This window comes from Anabrus simplex, chromosome 13 (genome assembly GCF_040414725.1).
Source record: "Anabrus simplex isolate iqAnaSimp1 chromosome 13, ASM4041472v1, whole genome shotgun sequence".
Taxonomy (NCBI): Eukaryota; Metazoa; Arthropoda; class Insecta; order Orthoptera; family Tettigoniidae; genus Anabrus; species Anabrus simplex.
The window spans coordinates 82034998-82062500 of record NC_090277.1 but is presented as its reverse complement, the minus strand read 5'-3'; the positions used below and the strand labels follow the sequence as shown (position 1 = coordinate 82062500).

Genomic DNA, 27503 nt, shown 5'->3' with positions numbered 1-27503 from the left:
CTAGAGATTAAGAGGATAATGTGACATATTTGAAGGTATGCTTGCTTATAATGTAATGTTGAGAGACTTGTGTAATAAAGGATGAAAATAACAAAAAGGACTTGTTAATACATATATTCCTTGAATTTTCCTTTGCATTTAGTAAATATACACAAACACTTCACTTTTCCATTTTAATCAAACCAAAATTACAAAAGTTTGGACTTTGTTTGTTTCTCTTTTTCTTTCCATTTATTTTTTCATAATTGAATTAAAAATAAAAATTCTACAAATACTTTACAACAAAAATACAGAAAATTGGACTTAGTTTTATAAAATTTTCATAAATAAATGAAAAAATAAAGCTTAAAAAGAAAAAAACCTTAAAATATTGGTAAATTTGTTGAAAATTTCACATTTTGAGCAGAAAAACGGCTTAAAAATATACCCTAAGTCCAACACCTCATTTCAAGTGTCCAGGTTCAGCGTTGAAACTTTTATGAATCACGAACTTTCCTGTTCAAGAAAAAAAATATACAGAAAAATTAATATTAGTAGGTACACATAATACAGTACTACTATTGCACAAGAGGGGAGCATTTTTTTACTCCCCCGCTTGTGCAATAGCAGTACTTAATACAAATCATCGAAGCACCTGCAAAAAAAAGCGCTGTGTGATATCAGAATTCTTTGAGAAGACACTTACTACATTGAACCTTAGAGATTGTGGCCAATAGGGTTTTCTTATGCATTAGAACATTTCACACAGGGTTATCCGCAGGTGCAACGATAACCTGTTGCCATTTTAAAACATTAAACACAGCAGTACTGTCAACAATTGGAAGTGTGTATGTAAACATAATGCAAACAATTACCTACTAGCGACAAAATACAGTAGATATTTATCAACCACCCTAATTTTGTTGGCACAATACAGGGTCTTTCTTATAAACCCAGACTGAATCCACAGTGTTTGTACTCTAGGCTAGGGCAGCTGCAGTATGGGAGGTGCAAGCAAATGCCAGTCTGAATCCCGGCTGTTAACACGGCGAGACAGTTATCACTGCAACACCGTATTTTCAAATGTAAAAGTTCTGGTTTCATCTTAATGGTCACGTGAACAGTCATAACTCTTGCTATCTATGTACAGAAAATCCTAATGGTGTTTATGAAGTTTAGGAAGATCGGTGTTTGCTGTGCAGTTGCCTTCTTACAATTTCGGAAGCATTTACAGACAGAGCGATCAGTGCTGGTCTATTTCCCCCTTGTTCTCCAGATCTAACAGTGTGTGATTTTTACATGTGGGGTAAACTTTTAAAGTCAAGAATTTCATATTTGGCCTGTATTGAACAGAGATTACAAAACAAGTTAGATTGTACAAGATCCACCTTTTCAATACAAGATATGTTGTTGATTAAAATTACATCATCATTTATTAAATGGTACTGGTTTCAACATCCATGGACATCATCATCAGCCAAATAGGGTCATACACAACGATACACATTAAAGTTAAAACACATAAAATTGATCCTCAAAATTAAAATTATCTATAACAAGTTAAAATATAAAGCACATTTATGCTAAATGACCAGGTCAACGTATTTAACATTATTGCATCACACCTAGCATATATTTCTCCACATACGTTGATGCCAATGCCGTACAAAGCAGCCAAATTTAACAAATTTTAAAACTGTTAATGACTCTGAACTTATTTCTATGAAGTTTACGAACTTTAGTTTTTTATTTCATTAGTTACTAACAAGTTGTCAATCTTGTACTAATTATATATTCAAACCTGGGCATTTAGCATCAATATGCTTTATATTTTAACTTGTTATAGATGATTTTAATTATGAGGGTCAATTTTATGTGTTTTAACTTTAATGTGTATCGTTGTGTATGACCCTATTTGGCTGATGATGATGTCCATGGAAGTTGAAACCGGTACCATTTAATAAATGATATTGTAATTTTAATCAACAACATATCTTAAATTGTACAAGATCCAACTTTTCAATACAACTTATTGTTTTGTGGGGTAAACTGAAAGAAAAAGTGTATCGAAAAAATCCTCGCACATTGGAGGAACTGAGAGGAAACTTTACAGGGGAAGAACTCGCTCGCACCAGCCAGAATGATTGTTTAATCCAGGAAGGAAGACAGTTCCAGCATCTTTTGTAAGGTAAGATTTCATAAAAGATTGTATACACGCTTACAGCAGCGTGGCCGTAGCGCAGAGTACAAACACCGTGCGTTAGGTCTGGGTTTATAAGAGAGACTCTATATTGTGTTTAACATCCCTTCAACTATTATCAGTCGTAAGAGACTTGCTGCACTATTAAATCACGCTTCTTGGGACGTACAAAGACTAGTACACTGGCAGAAAAAGAAATCCCAACACCTGCAAAGAGTTGTGCTAGACACACAAAATTTGGGAGGCGTGCTTGCACATCTGAAAGATGATGCCTATTCAAATTTGCACACTAGTTGAGGAAGGGTGGTGCCAGTGGCAAAGCAAGTTTCCTTTAAACTCGTGCTGTACACTTTGTACATCCAATGTTGACGTTATGAGGTAGGTGCAAGTCAAACATGCCTTTAAAGAGACAAAGAAGGCAGCTTACAAGGCTAAGGCTACAAGAAGGTGGATGTTCTTTCTATGATACTACAGAAAGCATCCACAGTGCAACAATGGTCACTTTCTCAAGAAGAGTGAGGTCACTACAGAGAGGGAAGACAGTCCTACTCACTGCATCTGCAACAGCCATTACAGCTTCAGTCGACATCGGAGTGTCACAAGAACTGTCGCAAATCTACTTCTTGAGAGACAACTCTGAGCCAGATGTCCAGTAGCATTCATGCCACTAAGTCCGAATCACTGCCACCTGCGACTTCAGTGGTGTCAAGCCAGGCGGAGTGGAGGTCTATCGAGTTCTCACATGAGAGCTGTTTCTATCTTGGTGCCAGCGAGGGCCACAGTTTAGTAAAGAGGAGGCCAGGTGAACGCTTGTAACCAAGCTGTCTGCAGTGTCAACACACTGGACCTACACCAGGAGTTATGGTCCAAGGAGCAATTTCCTTTGACAGCAGAAGCAGTCTTGTCATTATCCCAAGAACCTTTAGAGGGGATTTGTATGTCAGACTGATGACTGACCTGGTTGTGCTGTCATTCATTCGCAGTATTCAAGGGGATGTTTTCCGCCAGGATAATGCTCGTCATCATACTGCTGCCATCACCCAACGTGCTCTATAGTGTGTCGATGTTGCCTTGGTCTGCCAGATCACCAGAGAGAGCTTTTGTCCACTGAGCATGTATGGGACATTGTGGGATGACAAATCCACAGTCATCCAATACCAACATTAATATTGTTGCTGATTTGAATGACCAAGTGCAACAGGCGTGGAACTTCACGTGCTATAGTGTGTGTACATTTACACGCTTGCGTTAAAAAATGTGGTGAGTACAGCAGTTATTAATGTACCACGTCGCATGTCTTCTCGCGTATACTTGAACCTGTGACCAGGTTACCTAGACAGACAGTTGCTTAGCCATAATTGCAATCCTTCAAACTAATGTCTTGTTGCTGTTGGGATTTCATCTTTTGCTAGTGCAATTGGTTTCATCAGTATTATTAGTTTAAAGATTTTATAATAATTTCTCCAAAACTGAAGCAAGTTCAGATTATCTGTACCATTTACAACAAGCACTTCCAAGAGTTGACACTACTACATCACTAACCATTTCTGACAAGTATGGACAACTTTCTGATCATTTACTTGCACAACTTAAATTGGCAGGCCCATGTATTATATTCAGATTTTCCTTTTGGTTTTTCTACCCTAAGAGACCAACTAACTAGGGTGAAAGTCCAGCAATAAATAGCTTTTCTTTAACAGAACCTTTGAAAATTGAATCCTGATCCTGAAGTTTTAACAGGGAATGTACAGTACAGTAGATTCCCTCAAGTCCGGCCGGCACCTGTCCTTGAATGAAGAGGGGAAAATGAGTCACTCTGAGGGAAGTGTAGCTTTACTATCAGCAGCAGTTGATGTAATGTTTATAAAGAATTGGTGTGATTTTGCTTCTTAAAAAGCAACTGACAAAAAACAGACAATGGATTTATTTTAATTTTTGAATTCTGCAGAGTTTATGACTCAGTACTATACTGCAATGTGAGTTCCTTTTGTTTACAACAGTTTGTGATGTTTCTACGAAGTGTTAGTGTAACTTTACAAATTAAATTATGAATTTTTGTCATATGTTTTTCTGAATTTAATTTTCATCTCTCATCGGGATGAAACTTCCATAGCATATGGAGACATCGTGAAGATAATGTCAACTCATTTTGAGTGAGTATGCTTGGTAAAGACACATTAATATGCCTTGCCTTACAGTTGGTTCTTTATTTATGTACTGTACTGTACTTCACTTGGTATTTATAGCATATTGTTGGTTAGTCTGGCCTAGGGTCCAGTCCTGAGGTGGCCGAACTAAAGGGATTCTACTGTACTTTGCTACAGTTGATAATGATGTGACAGAAATTCAAATGATCCTACAAGCTTTGGCCATGATTCAAACCACCACACCTGCCTTTGCGAGGAGCCAGTGATTATGACACTTTGCTACCACACTCGATATACATATAAGATTGTTTTTTCAGTAAAAGCATACAAAAATTACACACAAAATAGGAGATGTTCTACTAAACATTCTGAGATAGGCAACATAGGGTCTGACAAGCCGCTATTTTTCAGGTTTTTTTACATTTACATTTATTATTCTACAGTAGCCTAATAGTGACAAACCTGAGTCATTGTATAATTTTGCACCTCACAACGTAATGATGGCCACTAACTTCAATGCAAGCACTTAAAAATAACTTGAAAGCTTTTCACACAAGTTCAATATAAATATCACACTATTCCTTGTTTATTAATATGTTTCTGTCATCATCACCTGCAGTTTCCAGCTGTTGGCCACATCTGCTTAGTATGTTTTTTTACAAGTATATTATAGTGTTCTATTTATGCTGAACTTGTGTGTTCAACAGACTGAGAAGCTTTCAAGTTACATTTAAATGAGTCCACACTGCAAAGTGTGGCTTCCTTCTTAACAATTCAATGGAAGATGTACAAGATACTGCCACACCCTTTCAAAACCCAGGTGACTACAATCCTGGCAACAAATTACATGTCTGTCCCCAAGGGCGTCTTCGTACTGTATAAAATTAAACAGGACTGATCATTTGAGATTGGGAGCTTCTTGTCTGCGAAGGCAGCTTAAGGAGATACTGTATCGGGGTTAGCCTGAAGACGAGGCAATCCACATTGCATTTTTCGTTACCTACTGTATGGTCATAAATAAATAACACCCACGGTATCCCCTGATTTTCATAAGAGGCGACTAAAAGTGGCCCCAGGAGATCTTAACTTGGAAGCATGGGATGGCGACCACAGGGCTCTTAGCTGAGTCCCGGCATTGGTTCCACTTACTTATGTGCCAGGTTCCTCACTTTCATCTATGCTACTTGACCTCCCTTGGTCAGCTCTTGTTCTTTTCTGACTCCAAAGATATTTTAAACAGATCTTACATTTCCCAAACTCAATTGTATTTCAACAACTGTGAATAAAGGATATAGTTTTGTTTACATTATAATTTTGTTTACATATGTATATCACGAAAGCCACCATATTAAGAATGTATCATATGTAATTAGAAAATTAAGTTTCATCTGTAATATGATTACTCAAACAAATAGTAGAAGTCATGTAATGGAGCATGCTGTGAATAAACAGTTTAAAAAAAAAAAAGGTAGTATGTGTTGAGCCCTAGGAATCTTTCATTCTTTCATTTTCACGCCCTTCATGGCCCTCGTCTTTCTCTGGCCGATACCTTCTTATTTCCAAGTGTCGGATCCCTTTATTCTCTCTCTGATTAGAGTTAATAGAGGATGGTTGCCTAGATGTACTTCCTCTTAAAACAATAATCACCACCACCACTGTATGGTCTGTATGATCTTATTGTATTTACATTGTCATACGATGGAACATGCTACGAATCAATTATACCGACGATGGCATAGTATGGTAGATTTTCACAGACATTCTCCTTGTGTATGAGAAAGTATGTAGCAATGTCCTCACAGCTGAAAGGCTGTAGACGGAACGATTCCCCAATATGCATCATCCATCACAATGAGTGTTTACTTTTGTAGATTGGTGAATGTGGGAGACAGGTTTGTTGTAACCAATATGAGGATCCTTCTCACGCCCAGCTTTGACGGAGGAGGTGGAATGTAGTGCAGCGAACACCACTACAAGCATTTGTCGTGTTACACGTGCAATGGACCCTGGCAAGAAACCCACAGACAGTGATTACAACTCTACCACCCACAAGTCCATGAACTGCATTGGACTGACTTCGCACCAAGGGTCGAATAGTGTCGGTGGTTACTTCAGCAATAGAATGATTGACAAGATTCCCTACAATTCGTGTTGTTAATTGACAAGACTTCGTTCACTCGTAATAATACCTGGAAGAGCGTGAATAGCAGTGTGTGTGTGTGGTATGAGGAAAACACTAGGGTCAAGTCACACCACCAAGTACGTTCTGCTGTGAAGATCTGGATTGTCATTATCTCATTGTGCTAATCAACAACCTGCTTGTGGTTCATGCAATGAGTTTTTCCTAAGTTGTGGAAAGACATACACTTGACTGGCTGTTCGTGAGACGATGTGGCTGCAGCGTGATGGTGCCCCACCTCATTTCAGTGAGGGTGTCTGCAATGATCTGCATGTTACATCTCCTGGTCGCTGGGCTGGAAGGGGAGACCCTATTCCTTAGCCAGTGAGGTCAACCAACCTGAATCCACTCAATTATTTGGTATGGGGATATCTAAAATAACTTGTGTGTAAGACCCCAGTGGTCATGCTATGACTGTAGTCACCTGTGATGGGATTCAAAACACACTGGGGTTATCTGAAAGTGCAGAAGAATCTCATATACGCCAATGTCATGCTTGCACTGAGGTTGGTGGCAGTCACTTTGAGCAGAGCAAATGATGTAAGGTACAAAATGGTAAGTTAACTCAGGTTTGCTAATGATATGGTACTGTAAATAATATAAAGCTAAATGTAAATAAATACATGTAAAATGTATCTTAGATGTGAAGCTTCTATGGCTTGTTGAGATATTTAGTTCTTCTTTCGGGTTGAAGCAGCTTGGGTTTTTTTTTTCCTGTACCTTCCGTACAATTTGCCGATACTTTGTGTACCGGGCGGTACACCTCTACTCTGTTTATTTAAAAGTTGCGCCAGTTGAAACTCCTCTTCTGGAGGAAGGTTGAACTTTATCTATTCTATTAATTCTCTACTTTCTCAGAAGATGTCACCACGTGGAAAATTTTGAGTTTTTGAACTGTGTCACTTTTGATGTGTTTTTGTTTCGCTTGAAGTAAGAAGTGTGAACTTTCTCTTCTAGAGGACACTACTGAAGATCAACAATAGTGCGACCTAGTGCGGAGTCAAAGAACTATTTTGTTGGAGAAATTTTTATTTCAAGAGTTTGTTCTTTGTTAAATTTCTTTCTGTCATGGTTTAAGTTGGCTGTATACCCCTCTTTTTCCCCTTATTTTGGATCTAGCCAATCCCGAATTTCTTTAATTAATTTTCCACCAATAATGTGTTTCTTCTTCCTCTATGTAGGGGTTTCTTTTCCCGAACCAATAAAAACTTTGAGGGAGGGTGTTTTATTTCCCCTAACGCCTAGAATCTTCCGCGAGAGGATATAAACTGCTGATTTTGGGATCTCCGGGCCACTTCTGTTCCATCTTTCAGTGTATTAAGTACATAGCAGGAGGCGGGAAGCGCCTCTTTCCTCGGCAGCGATCTACCACCAGGTAATGGCCTATTAATAACTTCTTTTCTTGCTAGGGCGGCAGTTTAACTCTCGCGGCGGGTTCGAAGCGTTTTCCACTATGTAACCTTTTCCTAAAATGTAACTACTCTTTTCTTCTATTCTCTTGTAAAGCTACATTATGGGATAGAGAGTGCTAACCCTCTCGAGTTCCCACTCACATCGTCTTGAGGTGAACTTATTTTTCTCAACCAATTCTCCCGTAATGTAATGTAAATTGCCTTTAAGTCACCTCCGTAGTATGGGATTAGCCCTTGTATTAACGGCCTAGTGCCAAGTAGGTCTTAAGCAAAGTGTATTAGGAGTGCAAGTTCGCCTCCTCTCAAGTTGTATTTTAGAGGTCATGTATTAATCTTTTCTCACCTAATAGACCTCAGTAGGTTGGGTATTTTACCCCTGTGTATATGTCCTTTGAGGACAACTTGAAAGTTGAGTTTGGTGTGGCCTGGGAGAGGCTTAACTTTAAGAGCGAGTGGCTCTTTTCTAAAATTGAGAGTTGTATGCCTCGAGGAGGCTTTGCTGTGTAATTTGGAGCAAGGGCTCCAGGGTTTGAGTGGGGTCTTCTGCCCCTTTTGTTGAAATTGGTATATCGTAACGTTGAGCTAGTTGCTCAAGAATTGTGTTTTCAGGGCTCGAAGCCCAAATTCTTTAATCCCTGTAATTGTACATTTCAAGTTGTATTTCGGCTACTATGTACCTGTTCTATTCGTTGTTACCTAATCTTGAAAAGAAAATATAACCTTGTTAAATTTTAAAATTTAATTTCTCTTTAGTAGCTTGAGACCTATTCACCACCCAGCACCTTCTTTCATGCTTAACTACCACAAAAACTCGGTAACAAGTGGTAGCAGAGCGTGGTTGAATGGGTCTCAATTTAGCCCCTTTTGACGGCTAAACATTGCTTTGATTCGAACTCTAACAATTTTCTCAGTTGCTGGAATTTTTGAGTTTTTCAAAATTGTTCTGTCATCATGCCCGGCCCTCGCGATGTTCTCCTCCTTAACTACTTGCGCAAAGAGGAGTTGATATATGAGTTAACTATCAGAAACGTTCAATCTGGAGGCACGGTTGCAATAGATACTAACAAGCTTAGAGAGTCCCTTGATTTGCCCATTTCCATCCCCAATTTGGGAGAGAAAGAAATTGATGACTCTCTTTCCACGATTGTCGAGAATATTACTGGGCTAGCATCTGTAGTCAGCTTTTTTGATGAAAACGATCCATCTCCTAATCAAATTAAGCGTGTGCAAGGCAGGCTGTATCACTTTGCAAATAGAGTTAATGATCTATTGTCTCTAAAGGTGAATGACGTTCAGAGGAAGCAAGCTAATACGCTCCTTGAAACTATTTCTGAATTGTCTAATAAGGTCACTCAATTGCTAACCGGCGAAGTTCCTCCCAAAACTGATCAACCCGCCACGGTGAATGTAGGTAACGAGGAAGAGCCTCCTCAGGGAGAAGTCAATAGGATAACCGTTGCTGCTCAAACTATCTCTGCCCCATCGAACAACGAATCTGAACGCCGTGCGTCATTGAGTAACATCCGCTCTGAATTAACTTCTTTGCCATTGAAACCTTTAACGACCATGTCACCTGGGTTCAGCAGCTTGCCTCATCCATTGGCAATGTTGCTTAGAGGTATCTCTAAGTTTTCCGTCAACACCACCAGTGACGTAATTTCATTTTTAAGGTTTCTAGTGGAATTTCAGGATCATGCCCTTGTGTTTTCTCTTTCCCCATGTCAAATTTTGCAAATTATCTATCCTTATGCTATTGGTGTTCTATCTGACAAAATAGTTAGAGCCATTGCCGAGCAATCTTCTATTGAGGATTTCCATGCCCATTTGCTAGCTAACTTCATCCCGGCTAGGGCCAGGTCCTCCCTCATTCAGAAATACTATTATCGGGTACAGCACTTGGATGAAAACCTGGCAGACTTCATCCAAGATATTAAGTTTTATACTAGGGTGTTTGCTCTCCACTTCCCTGAGGATCAGATTGTGCAGGCTATTGTAGAAGGTATTTCGCCATCCTACAGGTCATATTTGTGTTTCGCGGCGTGTCCGCAAACCTTCTCTGAACTTGAAGCATTGGCCGTCTCAGCGGAAGGAGTTAGATACGCCGATTCTTTGCGTGTCGCGAAAGAACCCCCGCCTTCCTTTAGTAACACTCGGCCTCCACCTCGCCGACCAGTCAATCCCCGTAAATGTTATGCTTGTGGGTCGCCTGACCATCTGCGGAATAAGTGTCCTCTGATCAAGTCAAGTGGGACAAGGAATGGAGCAGGGTCATCACAAGGCTGTTTTAAGTGTGGGGCCTTCTCACATATCGCCAAGAATTGCCCAAACTCAAATAGCACCCCCTCCTGCTCAACTTCTGGTGCAAATTCCAGCTATGCCAATAATAAAAAGTGACTAGTGGCGTCGGCTGAGCCGACTAATCCATCTTCCCGAGACTCAGCCCCTAGTAAACAGGTTGTAAATGCAGAGATCGACCAGCCTTCAAATTCATCTTTTGAATGCCCTAAAGAGTGTCTTAGGATTGCGGCGGATACCCCCGCACCTGTTCCTTTTCTTAAGATTGAGTTAAATAACGAGCCTATAACAGCTCTCTTAGATTCAGGCAGTGTTTGTTCCATTATTTCGGCTGATTGGTATTCTAAATTGAAATCTGTTTGTAAACTCCCTGACTATGTCTCTTCTCCTGTTCAATACGTTTCGGCTAATTCATCTCCATTAGAAATTCTAGGTTCCTTACTGGTCAAAATTCGTGTTTTTAAGTTTACATGGAAAGTTAAATTGTTTGTGGCCAAGCAATTGTCTTGCCCCATTATATTGGGAGCTGACTTTATTTCTCACACTGGTCTGGTGCTCGATCTTCAGAGTAAGTCGTGCACATTCAAATTTGCCTCTAATTGTAAAATCCCTCTATTAAAGTGTAATTCTGCATCATGTTCATCTATTTCGCCTACCCAGGATGAGAGGTTGTTAGACCTTAGACATCTACCTGAGGAGCAGGCTGATAGTATTCGGCAACTGTGTCAGTCGTTTCCCGAGGTGTTCTCTGATACTCTTGGTGTCACTGACCTTATTGAATACAAAATTGAGGTCACGGATTCGATTCCTGTTCGCTTTCCACCTTATAGGTTGTCTCCTCCTAAAATGAAAGCTCTGAAAGAAATCATCGATCAGATGTTGAAGGATGGTATTATTAGGCCCTCTAAGTCAGCGTATTCTTCGCCTATTTTTCTAGTCCCGAAACCCCAAGGAGGCTTCAGGCCTGTCATTGATTACAGGGCTCTCAATCGGAAGGTGGTGTTGCAATCTGTGCCCCTTCCCGACCTTCATTCTTGCTTTTCATGGTTTCGCAAGGCCAAGTTCTTCACCATCTTGGACTTGAATCAGGCCTATAATCAAATTCCCCTTGCCGAAGAGTCTAAACACCTTACAGCGTTTGCCACGGACTGGAATTTATACGAATACAACCGCGTGCCTTTCGGGCTCCCCACGGGGGCAGCTGTGCTCACTAGGCTACTAGATAGGGTCTTCTCCGACATCAAATTTGAGTACTTATATCACTACTTGGATGATGTCGTCGTATTTTCCGAGACTTTTGAAGAACATCTAGATCATCTGCGAGAAGTTCTGAATCGCCTTCGTAAGGCTGGGTTAACTGTTAAGTTGTCCAAGGTTGCCTTTGCTAAGCCCTCTATGTCATTCCTAGGGCATATTGTGTCACCCGAGGGTGTAGCAGTCGATCATTCTAGAACACAGGCCATCCGTGATTTTAAACCTCCTAAGGACATCAAAGGTATCGCTAGATTCATTGGTATGGTGAATTTCTTCAGGAAGTTCATTCCTAACTTTGCTAATAGAGCGGCGCCCTTAAACCTTCTTCGTAGGAAAGGCATCAAATTCGAGTGGGGACCTTCTCAACAAGCCGCTTTTGAAGATCTGAAATTAGCTCTCTGTAATGCCCCTGTACTTGCTATGCCTGATTTCTCGAAGAAATTCATCGTCCAAACCGACGCATCGTCGTCAGCAGTAGCTGCAGTTCTTCTTCAAGAGACTGAACTAGGGAGGCGACCCATCGCCTATGCGTCTAGGACATTGTCAGCTCAAGAAGCAAAGTACTCCATATATGAGCTTGAAGGTTTGGCAGTCTTATTCGCCTTAGAAAAGTTCCGTCTCTATCTGGAACACGTCAAATTCGACCTGGAGACAGATAATCAAGCCTTAAGCTGGGTCTTAGGTAGGCCGCGTCGTACTGGTCGTATAGCCCGTTGGGCCATCCGTATTTCTGCCTTCCAATTCGATGTCAGGCATATCAGAGGTACTGAAAATGTTGTTGCTGATGGACTCAGCCGTATGTTTTCTAACGACGTCGAGACCCATGAACCGGTAGACAGTTCATCACCTCCCGAGTCCATGCTATCTGATGTTAATGCCATCTTAACAGATGCTCCCATGCTTTTTAGGGATATTGAGAAGTACCAACGTGAAGATCCGACGCTGGCTCCGATAATGGAAACCCTTTCTTCTGGGGAACATGTTGTCCCTTATGTTCTGAGGAATGGTGTTCTATGTTGCCCTTCGAGGCATGACAAGATGATGAAAGTTGTCGTTCCAGCGGTTCTTGTGCCTATGATCTTCAAGTATTATCATGAGTCCCCATTAGGAGGGCATCTTGGTATCTTTAAAACTCGTGAAAAGATTCGTGAAATGTTCATATGGAAAGGTATGGACGGTGAAATTCGGGAACTTGTAAAAGCTTGTAAATCTTGTTTGATCAGTAAACCCACCATGTCCACTAAAGTAGGCCTTTTGTCTTCTCATCAAGCGTCGCGCCCCATGGAACGCCTGTATATCGATTATGTGGGACCCTTCCCCCAGTCAAAGGGTAATGCCAACAAGTTCATCTTTGTGTGTGTAGATGGTTTTACAAGATTTTCTTGGTTATTTCCGACTAAGCTGGCTACCGCTCAGTCCACCATTACTTGCCTAAATTCTATTTTTGCTTCTTTTGGTCCGTGCCAATATATTGTATCTGATAATGCTAAGGCTTTTACATCTAATCTGTTTCGTAAATTCTGTTTTGACTTGTCCATCTCTCATGTAACTACATCTGCGTATTACCCTCAACCATCTCTGGCTGAACGGGTTAACCGTAATCTCAGGTCCGCACTCATTGCCTATCATCATGAAGATCCTTCCAGGTGGGACACGTCCCTGCATTGGATAGCTTTTGCTTTGAATTCGGCGGTTCATGAATCTCACAAATTTACTCCAGCTTCTTTGATGTTTAAGTTCGTTCCCAACACGCCGCTCTCTAACCTCTGGTCTCTGAATGACATTCTGCCCGAGACAATAGATCCGGACAACATTAAAGATCTTTGGAAGAAGGCTAAAGCCAATCTTAAAGTGTCTCATGAAAAGGTTAGGGAAAGGTATGATCGTGGACGGAGACCCACCCCTTTGAAGGTAGGTGACCAGGTTATGGTCAAAAATTTTGTTCCCGCGGGCAAGCTTGCCCCCAGATTTCATGGGCCTTGTATCATTCTCGATTTTCTTACGCCGGTTACCTTATTGCTAAGTAATCCAGCCACCGAGAGGATATTTAGAGTTCACCTGTCCCAGGTGAAACCGGTGTAATTTCTGTGTTAACTTGCTCCATAGTATTTTGAACGGATGTGAAGGTTATATTTTTTCTTTTTTTTTGAGTTTCACTTTTAAGGCATTCTGCCCCTTCTGTAATATTTTGGTTTTAGATGTAAGCATGTTTGTGAAACCTGCCCCGACCCATTAAACTGCCATCCTGTCTTTGCCACGGCCATTACCACGCTCCCGTCTCCTGCTCCACTCTACACAGTGGCTTAATGAATACCATGAATATCTGCACGCCGCTGGCCCCTCACTCTCTCTACAAGCCTGTACCCTCAAAGAAGATGATAGTCCAACACAATTCTGCCGCCTAGCTTTAATGTTTCAGCGCCCCCGTAGCCGCGCAGCGCCGTACAGCGACTGGGGAGGGGGATGGGCCCCCTCCTCTCCAGCGAGGACGACATGTGCACGGCGAGCCGGAGCTCTCCCCCCGGCCAAGGCTGATGTGCGGCGTACGACCTGCTACATGCCCGCAGCCTGTATCTGTTCACCGCGGGCGCGGCGTACTTCAACACCTCTGCTCCCCTCATAGTGCGGGCGAGCGGTATCTCAGGGTACTTGAGGGGTCCGAGCGGCCTCCGTTGGACGCAAGCTGCAACGGCCGGTCTGGCCATCCGACTCAATCTACATCAACTACATGGACAGTCACCATAAGCAATAATTACAGTTGGGAATTTAACAACAATATTTGGTGAACATTGCAAAACTTTTCTTCACTTTTAAGCATTAAATGTTTATCTTCAGAAATTCAACTACTACAACAGAAAAACTTTACTGCACCGGCAACAACAAAATTTTGAAATTGCAACCAACCAAATTACTAAAATCTTATAAATGCTTCCGCAATTAATCTTAATATCAACGTCTAAACTTGGACCTTATTTTGGAAACAAAGCTTATGTTCTTCTGTGTTACCCCTTGGAGGAACTTTTGGGGGGGGAGGTCTGTACCGGGCGGTACACCTCTACTCTGTTTATTTAAAAGTTGCGCCAGTTGAAACTCCTCTTCTGGAGGAAGGTTGAACTTTATCTATTCTATTAATTCTCTACTTTCTCAGAAGATGTCACCACGTGGAAAATTTTGAGTTTTTGAACTGTGTCACTTTTGATGTGTTTTTGTTTCGCTTGAAGTAAGAAGTGTGAACTTTCTCTTCTAGAGGACACTACTGAAGATCAACAATAGTGCGACCTAGTGCGGAGTCAAAGAACTATTTTGTTGGAGAAATTTTTATTTCAAGAGTTTGTTCTTTGTTAAATTTCTTTCTGTCATGGTTTAAGTTGGCTGTATACCCCTCTTTTTCCCCTTATTTTGGATCTAGCCAATCCCGAATTTCTTTAATTAATTTTCCACCAATAATGTGTTTCTTCTTCCTCTATGTAGGGGTTTCTTTTCCCGAACCAATAAAAACTTTGAGGGAGGGTGTTTTATTTCCCCTAACGCCTAGAATCTTCCGCGAGAGGATATAAACTGCTGATTTTGGGATCTCCGGGCCACTTCTGTTCCATCTTTCAGTGTATTAAGTACATAGCAGGAGGCGGGAAGCGCCTCTTTCCTCGGCAGCGATCTACCACCAGGTAATGGCCTATTAATAACTTCTTTTCTTGCTAGGGCGGCAGTTTAACTCTCGCGGCGGGTTCGAAGCGTTTTCCACTATGTAACCTTTTCCTAAAATGTAACTACTCTTTTCTTCTATTCTCTTGTAAAGCTACATTATGGGATAGAGAGTGCTAACCCTCTCGAGTTCCCACTCACATCGTCTTGAGGTGAACTTATTTTTCTCAACCAATTCTCCCGTAATGTAATGTAAATTGCCTTTAAGTCACCTCCGTAGTATGGGATTAGCCCTTGTATTAACGGCCTAGTGCCAAGTAGGTCTTAAGCAAAGTGTATTAGGAGTGCAAGTTCGCCTCCTCTCAAGTTGTATTTTAGAGGTCATGTATTAATCTTTTCTCACCTAATAGACCTCAGTAGGTTGGGTATTTTACCCCTGTGTATATGTCCTTTGAGGACAACTTGAAAGTTGAGTTTGGTGTGGCCTGGGAGAGGCTTAACTTTAAGAGCGAGTGGCTCTTTTCTAAAATTGAGAGTTGTATGCCTCGAGGAGGCTTTGCTGTGTAATTTGGAGCAAGGGCTCCAGGGTTTGAGTGGGGTCTTCTGCCCCTTTTGTTGAAATTGGTATATCGTAACGTTGAGCTAGTTGCTCAAGAATTGTGTTTTCAGGGCTCGAAGCCCAAATTCTTTAATCCCTGTAATTGTACATTTCAAGTTGTATTTCGGCTACTATGTACCTGTTCTATTCGTTGTTACCTAATCTTGAAAAGAAAATATAACCTTGTTAAATTTTAAAATTTAATTTCTCTTTAGTAGCTTGAGACCTATTCACCACCCAGCACCTTCTTTCATGCTTAACTACCACAAAAACTCGGTAACACTTTGAATACATTGCAGTATTCTCTGTCAACGTGACTAAAATGGTAATCAGTCCTCCAGGCAGCTAAATCAACTACGAGAGTGGTTATTGTGCTTCGCCTTCCCTCTCGCTGGATGATGTAAGTCCCACGGGGCCTTCTGGAAAGTCTGGAAGGTGTGTGTCACTTGCCAAATAAATGGGGATTGCTGGTGCTATTACGTAATGAGGGTTCATGTTGTGACCTGCATATTGTAATCTATGTATAATAAGCATACAAAAATTCCTGATTCTGTATCCTTCCTCTAAATTCATATTGTTCGGGTGTTTCTTAATTTTGATAGCCTCTCAGATTTTTTCTTGAGATTCCAGGGAATAGCTGCTAAGATCTTGATTCTGACATATGGAATTCTGTGTCTTGTTTTGTAGGAATTCTTGGCTACAGCTGAAATGTCTTGGTTCTTGGTGCGATGGGTATTTCAGCTGGAGCCAAGCATTCCTGTGAAATAAGACATGAAATTGCATTTGACAGAACCAAAATCTTAGCTGTTACTCCCTGGAATCTCAAAAGAAAAACCCGAGAGGCTATCCAAATTAAGAAACAACCAAACAATATAAATTTAGAAGAAGGATACAAAATCAGCAATTCTTGGATGATTTATTATTAGGGCCCAGATTTTTAAAAAATGCATATTCGCATATGCAGATGCATATTTCGAACGTTAATGCATATTTTGAACGTTAGTGCATATACAGATATTTCTTTTATGTATGATCGATAATCTAAGATTTCTGAACAACTTCTGTATGTCGCCTAGTGAATTGGTGAGCGACTGTTAAAAAGTGCGCCTTTTAGTCAAGATGCAGCTTCGTATATGTTGAAAGCTGGTCAGTCTCTTCGAGTATTTTTTCCAAATCTCATTTATGTCACATGTTTGGCCCATGGATTGCATCGTATTGCAGAAGATATAAGTACCCTCTTTCCACCTGTCAACAAAGTAATTTCAAGTGGGGGAAAAAACTGTTCCTGAAACCACCGGTTCGTGTACAGTTGTACAAAACTCATCTACCTCAGTTTTCTCTTCTGCTGGAACCTGTTCTCACAAGATGGGGAACTTGGTTATTAGCAGTATCGTTCGACCAGGAGAACTTTAATCAAGTGAAAGATGTAGTTAAAAGTATTGAAGATATTCATACTGTGTGTGTTTCGTGAAGCAAAGTGCGCATTTGAATCTGAAACTGTATATAAATATATCAGTTTCACCTATGTGCATTATTCATTACTTTCGAAGGCGATTAAAGGCCCAGGAACTCGCGGTGCACCCCTACACAAATCCCTTCACTTAATTCAAAGCACCTGTTATTTCTTTAAATGGTGTCCGTGGTGAAACTGTAGAAAAAGTTAAAAGGAAACTCAGTGTGGTGTTGGAGTCAAACCCAGGACTGAAGAAGATTCAATCCATAAGCAAGTACATAAGTGAAATCAGGCAGTCTTTACCAGAAGAATGTTCCAAGCAGTCAGTGCCAATGAGCAAGTACTACCAGGTTACATCCATCGACAGAGAACGATAATTTTCAGCGTATAAATTAATCCTGTCCGACAACAGAAAGTCACTGACCCCTGAAAACATTGAAAACCTGTTGATAACCTACTGCCAAGCATCATTTTGCAAGGAATGAAACATGTTTATCAATTTAACACTGAGTTAAAATTAAATAATGCGTTTGGTTTGTGTATCTTGTTTTATTTTTAGTGCATATTTTCAACATTTTCAGTGCATATGTGCATGCATATTTTTCGAATTTTTAGTGCATATGTATCCAGGCCCTACTTATTATACATAAATTACAATATGTAGGTCACAACACGAACATACAGGACCAACCCTCGTTACGTAATAGCACCGGCTATGCCCAGCTATTTGGAAAGTGACACACACACGTTCCAGACTTTTCACGAGGCCTTGAGGGACTTACACCAGCCAGAGAGAGAAGGCTAATTAAAGGCGAAACACTCTTCTAGTTGATTTAGCTGCCTAGGAGACTGATTACCTCAGATCGAGTAGGGGTATTTCAGTCGCCTTCACAAAGAACACTGAAATGTATTTGAAATGTCAACAGACCGTTCAGATGTAACAGAAAACAACAAAACAGTTCAACATGGCAGAAGAACTAAATGTAGCTATAGAAAACAGTAATAGTGACAGACATATTTAACCCCAAATCTTATGCTTTCTTCTCAGACTCTAGGTTTTTTATATCAAAGTGTTCAGTAGAGCTTCCCCTATTTCCTGTTAAGTAAAATGTAATTGAATGTACATCTGTATTGAAAAGTGTTCCAACAAACTGCATTTCCTTTCATCCCGACATATTCTGTGGACTGTTATGATTGGAGTCAACACCACCCAGTCACTCCTTTCATAATTTTGCAATTTGTGATGGATGGAACAGATTTAAAAAACAAAACAAAAACCTACATTTCCATCATAAAGTGAGCACAAGCTGGACTAAAATGTAAAAGTTACACCTGAAGTTCAAAACTAGCAATTCTGTTGGCCAAAATTAATTTACACCCAAAAGGAAACTGAATTACATTGACCACTTAAAGAAAACTGTAAACCTCAATACTCAAGATAAGATCGAGGCAATATCATGTGTAAAATAATATAAATTCTAACCAGAGAGCTAAATGAGACAGAAAATTAATAAATAAATAAATAAATAAATTAGCCAAAGACTTTATCAATACTTCTTAGGGGGTTGAATGTAATACAGTAGAACCTCTCTTATCCGGAACGATTTTAACCGAAACAACCGAAAATAAAAATTAATACTTTTGATAAGAATGAATTAAAGGAACATTGTTTGTTAAGTTACATTATGACAAAGGGGATGAGTTAACTTAACCATTGCAGTTTAATTTGTATTGGCCCGTACTGACTTCAATCTATTCACTACCGAGCTCGATAGCTGCAGTCGCTTAAGTGCGGCCAGTATCCAGTATTCGGGAGATAGTAGGTTCGAACCCCACTGTCGGCAGCCCTGAAAATGGTTTTCCGTGGTTTCCCATTTTCACACCAGGCAAATGCTGGGGCTGTACCTTAATTAAGGCCACGGCTGCTTCCTTCGCACTCCTAGGCCTTTCCTGTCCCATCGTCGCCATAAGACCTACCTATCTGTGTCGGTGCGACGCAAAAAAAAAAAAAAAAAAAAAAAAAAAAAAAAAAAAAAAAGCAGCAGCAATCTATTCACTAATAAAATCACTGTTTTATCTCAAAATCAACCCCGTCAACACTTAAAAATTCTTACTTAATTCATTCATCATTAAACATGGTGTTGAAATAAATAATAATTAATTAAGAATTTCAAAGTATTGACAGGGCTGATTTTGTAATATAACAGTGATTTCAATAGTGAATAAAGGGAATGAGTAGCGGAATGCGTGGACTAGTTATGGAATAATCAAATACAAAAGAATCGCGTATCTGATCAATTCATTTTTTAAATTATTGTTTTTCATTAGATTATTTTTTGGTTATATGATTATTTTTCCTTTCAATTATTTTTTTGATTATTCATCTGAATTTCCATTCAAATGATTTGGGCAACTGAATAGTGAATGCTTTCAAAATAATTGAATGAAAAGTAATCTTAATGTTGTCCTCAACATTTATCACAAGGAAATGACAATTGCCTATCTCCATTCCCTTACAGGAAGTGTGTGAGTAGGAAGAACAGTCCCTGATAAGCCTTACGAAAATAATAAGAATTCATGCTCCACTCATATGAATGAGTCATGCATTCAGATGCTACAATGCATCATGCGCCCACATTTGAAAAAGGCCATATTGCTATCTTTTGCAAGAGGCTTATTTCAATCGATTATCCATTCGATACACTTAAACCGAAACATTTATTCATGACACATCCGATTATTCTATGCGATACACTGAATAATATTTGAAACTCAATTGATTTGCTTCTTCAATTATTTATTCAAGCATTTAAATAACCGCTTGGAGGTTATTTGAATATTAAAAGTATTCCAACTGAATTATATTTCAAAATTATTCGATTATTATGGCTAAATGGTTAGCGTACTGGCCTTTAGTCACAGGGGTCCCAAGTTCGATTCCCGGCAGGGTTGGGAATTTTAACGATAACTGGTTAATTCCCCTGAACGGGGACTGGGTGTATGTGTCGTCTTCGTCATAATTTCATCCTCATCACAATGCGCAGGTCGCCTACGGGAATCAAATCAAAAGACCTGCACCTGGCGAGTTGAAGTCCTCGGACACATCCCGGCACTGAAAGCCATACGCCATTTAATTCGATTATTTATTCAAATATATAAATAATTTGATGGAGGCTATTAGATTATTAAAAGTATTCGATTATCCCATCACTAGTGTGGGCTCTGACCTTGACTGCCCCCTCCCTTCTCTACTGTGAATACAGTTTGCTTTGGCTCTTTCATTAGCTCCATTGTTCGGCATGTAAGTTATGACAAAGGGGATGAGTAACAGAATGCGCGGACTCCAACCTTGAGTGCCTCCTTCACTTCTCTGTTGTCAACTCAGTTTGTGATGTGACGAACCAAAGCCTTCTGACGTCCTACTCATGAAACGGTGGTGTGATACAGCGGCTAGAAAACGTTGTGAAAAGAAAAACCAAAAGAAAGGAGAAGACTTTTCAAAAAAATAGTGCAATATGCACAGTATAAGTATTTGCACTATGGAACATAGCCTGTTTTAAACATGTATAGTAGTTTGGGTTTATTAAAATGCTTTGTTAGCATTGTTCATTTACTTTAATCTACAACGTCAAAAAATATTTCTTATAATATTATAAATATTATCTGAAATTTCCATTATCCGAAACCACCTTTCCCCGCTGTGTTGCAGCTAACAGAGGATCTACTGTAAATAAAAATACTCTATGCCTATGGACTGCTTTGGTACAAAAATATATCTTCAGTTTAAGAACACGTTTAAAATTCTATAGCCACACCCTGCTTCAAGAAGGTTGTCCATACTTGTTTTACAATGATAAATTGTCTTGAGTACCTTCATTACAATGTAGGAACAAGAGAACATTTTAAACATACCATTATAATGAACAAATAAATCAAGAGAACTTGATGGGCTGGAAGAAAAAACTGAAAGAAAATCTGAAACTGGTCACCATAAAGCACAGAAAGAGACTTCTCAAGTTCTTCTTCCAACCAGGTTTTAACTACACAAAATCAATTTAAAATTGTCCAAAAAAGCACATAATTCTGTTTCCAAATCATATTTTCTTATTATTTGCAGGGCTATCAGCAAAACAGAGGGGGAAATGACAAAACAATACTTTAAACATTAATTTTGTTCTTTACTACAAGAAATTAAACTAGTATCTCTTTGATCCAACAACATATCTGAAGTCTAGAAATAGCCCTTTCTGTTTCAAAATTATGATTTGGACAGACAATACAAGAGACCTGTGATACTTCAAACAGTGCTTTCATTACCATTTGTAACATGGGACTCATCCTATCAAGTTGTACCATACTAAGGCCCACGAGAGTTGAAGTCTGATGTCTATCACACCGGCAAGAAAACGTTGACTAACGCTGCTCGAAAATGGTCTGTTGCTATGGCAATGATAACAGCAATGCCACATTTAAGGAAAATATTGCCATGCGGATTGGCTTGCTCTCAGTCGCTATTGTGGTATTATTCAGAGTGATATTTTGTTAGTTGTTGGTTAAATGTTTTTGCAAGTTAATCAGTGACTAGTAGTTCACTTCTATTCTGAATTCAACACGTGCATTTCTTGGGGTTATTGTAAAAAACTGATTATTTTGTTAGTGATTATGAAATCTCATATTTATCGGCAATTACATGTTCTGTCTTAAATGCTGGAATTATTAACACAAGTTTAGGAACAGGTCAAAGTTTACTGAATTGCATTAGGCCTACATGTTTTATTAAACGCTCAGCGGTATGAAACAGTGATATGCCGCAGATGGAGGTAACCATGACAACGCAGCATTCTTCGTAGTTACTGCTTTCCCCGCTCAAATGTTAGACTCCAAGTCTTGTATGAGAAAAAGATCATCATTTGGCCTCCCAGAATTGATCTGCAAATCAACCACTTCAAAATATTTCTACAGAAAGCTATCTGCCATTTACTGTACATCTTCAGTTAAAACATCAAAACCTAATCAAAAGAGTCTTGACCTCTGCAGGTATTCCAGCTATTTTGGGACCTACAGGAACCAATCAACCCGATGGTAAACATCATATCTTTGAAGAATGGAAAATCCTTAATATGGGATGCAACTTGCACGGATACTGTTGCAGTTAAACCCGAAAGATAGCTGGGTCAGCAGCAGAAGCAGCCATTCTTTTAAAGAAAAGTAAATATCAATCCATTGTCAATAATTAAATTTTTAGTTACGTTAGTTAATGAAATGTTTGGACCTTGGTGTTCTGAAGCATAAGAACCTCATCTCTGAAATCATGAAAATGCTACAGGACTGATTCCTGAGTTACTGAGTGTCTCTGGCAGCGCATCAGCATTTCTATCCAGAGAAGGAATGCTGTAAGTGTCATGGGAATGTTCCCTTCTTCTCCTTCCTTGGATGGAATATGCTATTGTTAATTCTTGTACTGTAATTAATTTAGAATCATTGCATATTTTTTCAAAAAATAAAGTTAACCATCATTTCCAAGGTGATATTTCATAGTCACAATGTCATCCTACTTGAATTGATCTATAAAAAGATTGTGCGCAACTGCAAAAAGACCTCAATAACATTGTGAGATGGACAACGGGAAATGGTGTGATGATAAAACGGTTAAAAATCAGGTTGTGAGTTTCACTAATAGGAAAAGTTCTCTCAGTCTTAATTACTGCATTGATGGGATGAAAGTTCCTTATGGGGATCACTGTAAGTACCTAGGTGTTAATATAAGGAAAGACCTTCCTTGGGGTAATCACAAAAATGGGATTGTAAATAAAGGGTAATGGGATTGTAAATAAAGAGTACAGATCTATGCATATGGTTATGAGGATATTTAGGGAATTGTAGTAGAGAAGTAAAATAGAGGGCATATAGTCTCTGGTAAGATCCCAACTAGAGCATGGTTCCAGTGTATGAGACCCTCAACGGGATTAATTGATACGGGAACTGGAAAAAATCCAAAGGAAAGCAGTTCAATTTGTTCTGGATGATTTCCGACAAAAGAGCAGCATTATCAAAATATTGTAAATTTTGGGCTGGGAAGACTTGGGAGAAAAGAGACAAGCTGTTTGACTAAATAAGTTTGAGGGGCATTTTTAAGGGTGGGAAGAATCATAATATGAAGATAAAGTTGGAATTTAAAAGGACAAATTGGGGTAAATATTTGTTTATAGGAAGGAGTTAGGGATTGGAATAATTTACCAAGAGAGATTTGTTCAATAAATTTCCAAATTATTTTAAGTTATTTAAAAAAAGACTAGATAAATAACAGATAGGGAATCTACCCTAACTGCAGATCAGTGGTGAATGGCTATAGTTTTATCAGGGTCTCAAATATCTGCCTCACACTTCGTTTGTACATTCTGAAGAAGGCAATAATCAACCTCACGTCGCTGACAGGAAAGTCAGAAGATGAGTCTATAGCTATGATGGTATTGGGTGAGGTTAAGTGGAGAAGGAAAAAAATGAGAAGTTGACAAAGACATACATTCTCTATTGGACTGGAGGACATAAGGCAAAGAATGTAGTAGGGATAATAACCAACATCATCTTAGTAGACAAAGTGGATTACATAAGTGATGGAAAAATGAAAATACAGAAAATGGAGTAACGGATATCATCATAGTGTTTGCACCCCAGACTGGATGCAAAGAAGATATGGACAAATTCCTGTAGACACTGGAGAGAGAAATAGAAAATTCCACTTCCAACCTTTCATATCTGACACATTTCATCATCATCCTCTCCTTCTTGGGATGCCATCTCCCTATGAAGATTGGCGATCCAATTAATTATGATAACTTGTGAAACAGTGGTTCAAAAGATTTCAATGGAAGTTTGTCCATACCACCTGCGCAGGTCTTTTAAGCCAGGAATTTCTCTGTCTCCTCACAGATCATTTTCCTTCAATTTTCTCTTCAATGAGGAGCTGGAAAAGTTCATATCGTTCACCTGTCATGATGTACCTGAGCCTTCATTCCTTGATGGTTGTTAGAATTTCTTTTTTCTTATTTAACAAGTTGAGGACTTCCTCATTGGTCTTCCTTTCTACCTCAAATATTCATTTCAAACTCTACAGTCCGCCTCTCCAGCATTACAGATGAAAACATTAGTGCGGTTAAAGATTTTATTGACGACGATCGATGGGCGAGAGAATCATAAATTGCAGAACAAGTCGGAATCAGTTATGGAAGCTGTCAAGCAATTATCACAAACGAACTACAGTTCCGTAAAGTGTGTTCCAGATGGGTCCATCGCCTTTTGACCAAAAACTGTCTCCAAGCTACAGGAAATGAACTGGACTACACTTTGTTTCTGAACATCAACAATTGGTAGGACTGGCCCCACGCTTCTGCTATGCTTAGGCGGGACCGTTAGGAGTAGGGAGAGCATGCTGTTAGGTATTTCCCACCATTTCATCAGTAACGCTCACGATGTCGGAGCAACAGGTGCACCCCTCCATTGTGCAACGCATATTTATAAAATTTCTTGTTCGTGGAGTTACAGCGGTGGACTGACTGCACAGTTCGGTGATCAAACACTATCAAGGAAGCGTGTGTTTGCCTGGCATAAACAGTTCAAGGAAGGACGAGAACATGTGGAAAATCAGCAATGTCCTCGGACCAGCATTACAGACGAAAACATTAGTGCGGTTAAAGATATTAATGACGACGATTGACGGGCGAGAGAATCGTAAATTGCAGAACAAGTCGGAATCAGTTATGGGAGCTGTCAAGCAATCATCATAAACGACCTACAGTTCCGTAAAGTGTGTTCCAGATGGGTCCATCGCCTCTTGAGTGAAAACTGTCTCCAAGCTACAGGAAATGAACTGGACTACACTTGATAATCCTCCTTACAGCCCGGGCTTATCGCCCTGCGATTTCCAGTGTTCGGACCGCTTAAAGAAGCTCTAGGAGGGCAATGATTTGAAGATGACGAGAGTGTGGAAGACTTCTTGCGCAACTGGCTGGTGACATGACCCTGTTCTTTTTATGATGAGGGCATCAAAAAGCTGCCTATACGCTGGGACCAATGCATTTCCAAAGCAGGAAACTAAGTGGAAAAATAAATTGTAATTGCCTTGTGTTTTTCAAAAAATGAATTTAAATAAAAATAAAATCCTGTTTATATTTGATTCCCCTTCATATGTCAAAACATGCACAATAAACTGGAAAATATGCACTATCAAAAGTCAGTTCCTTGTGAAACATTGCACAACAATTAATTTCTCCAAATTGTCTTGACATGAGCTCATCGGTTTATCTGACAGGTGCACACAGACATTTGGGACAAAGTGAGGTCAAACTGTACATCTTACGCATTTTCACTGTAATACATCTTTTATAAGCTTGACGAATTCAAAATCAAGATTTGAACGGATCACTTTGTTCAATCTACTTCCAGCTGCCGCAACTACTTCTCCGTGCGACGATTGCAGACGCATTTGAATGTTCTCAATAACCGGTAATGACTGCCTGCTTTGGTAACAAAGACTTGTGATGGGTGAGAGTTCCAAGTACGAAATTACAGGATAGCAATGGAAGAAGGTTTAGTGCAAAACCGGGCTTTGTAAATTGCTATATCAGTAACGCGGCGTCACAGAAGTATGATACAAGGTTTGTTTTTTTCGTCTAACACGAGCCTTCAGTGAGTAATGCACAATTTACGGTTAGTTTATAGCAATGTATAACTGGGACACCTTATTCCTAAGAACCAGAGATCGACGTGGGGCCTTCCGGCTTACGTCAATGTTTACTCAGCAACAAGTATGAAAATGCTTGATTAATTGGATCATAGGACCTCTGCCATATGTACTAACTTTTCTTGTCAGACAGGATGCCAGGAACACTTTCTCTCCGTCTCCCAGTAATAGACATACTGTATAAAGTGGAAAAACTGTCCCAAACTCTGCAAACCAACATTCATAAAAGGCACTATCATGAAAGTTAACATTATATATGCGCCAAAGTCAGAAGGAATGCCATATTATGCAATATAAACATCCAAATATTCGCTATTAAATCCAAAATCTTCAAAATATGCATCATGCATGAATTTTCTCCTAAAAAGGTCAAAACATGCAGGGAAAAAGAACGGTTATTTGGATTCGTTAAGTCATAAAAGGAATATTTGCAAAGTTTGTGAAGTGTAACCAGCTTATTTAAAAACATGCATCTGCATGGAAATCCGGGCTCTAATTATATTGCTTGACCAGAAATGGACCATTTGGGCATATGTCAACAGAGTGATGTGAGTGACGGATAGTACACTCAGTACAAATTTCTCAATTATAATTGCCATAGATGATCATTTAAAACTATTTTAAAAAATCTGTAACAGTACAAATGGCTTCAGAAGATGGACTGATTTTAAATTGTGGTAATGAGTTGAAAATGTTAGATATCCTCAACTAAGATTCTAGCTGGTGAGTGATAAAAGCTACTTCATCAACATGGCAACTTGATAAGACTTTTCGGTAAACAAGCAGCACTGTAATCATGAACTACATCACAGATTCTGTGGTCAAGTTCAAAAATCTACAATATTTCCACAATTCTGGGTAATGACAGAGACATTAAATAACAAGAGTTGGCAGTGATATTAAAAAAAGTATCCTCCTCTTTTCATTATAGACTGGTCAACATATAATGAGAAGAAGATATGCCTCTCAACAGACACTAAGATCCAACACTATACAACCATAACCCTCCCGAAAGCCACTTACATGTGTAAAACCCTGTTCCAAATTAAAAACTAAAGAACTAATCAGCTCCTCAAAACAGAAAGAAGAATCATCAGAACTTACAAAAAATAAAAAATACCAGGTTGAAGGAGGCTAGAGAATCCTTAATGTTACTTGCTTTACGTTCCACTAACTACTTTTATGTTTTCGGAGATGCTAAGGTGCCAGAATTTAGTCCCGCAGGAGTTCTTTTACTTGCAAGTAAATCTACTGACTCGAGGCTCACGTATCTGAGCAACTTCAAATAACACCGGACTGAGCCAGGATCGAATCTACCAAGTTGGGGTCAGAAGGCCAGCGCCTCAATTGTCTGAGAATCCTTCCCAATGAAACTGTCTATCGAGTGATCGGCCGAATCACCAGCACAATGAAGAAGACAAGAATCCTGTATTTCTTTCACATCTTTGTGACTTCCGGGAAATAGACTTTCACGATAACTAGTGATGAGAAATCTTAGAAAGAAGACAGGAGTGCAATGAACCCATGAAATTCAGCAAGATCTCACAGCAGCTGCACTCAAGACAGCAGATGCTGAGAACAAAAATAAAATTAATGCCCTTCTT

The 27503-nt window shown here is 39.5% G+C and overlaps 1 long non-coding RNA gene across 1 annotated transcript in view; it reads right to left on the bottom strand.

The window, feature by feature from the left end:
• Positions 1-126: 126 nt before the first annotated feature.
• The window catches only part of LOC137502945 (uncharacterized), a 51396-nt gene continuing 24019 nt past the window's right edge, over positions 127-27503 (bottom strand). Inside the window, exon 4 of the long non-coding RNA XR_011018939.1 lies at positions 127-495. This is a non-coding gene — a long non-coding RNA (uncharacterized lncRNA). The remainder of the gene's footprint in view (positions 496-27503) is intronic.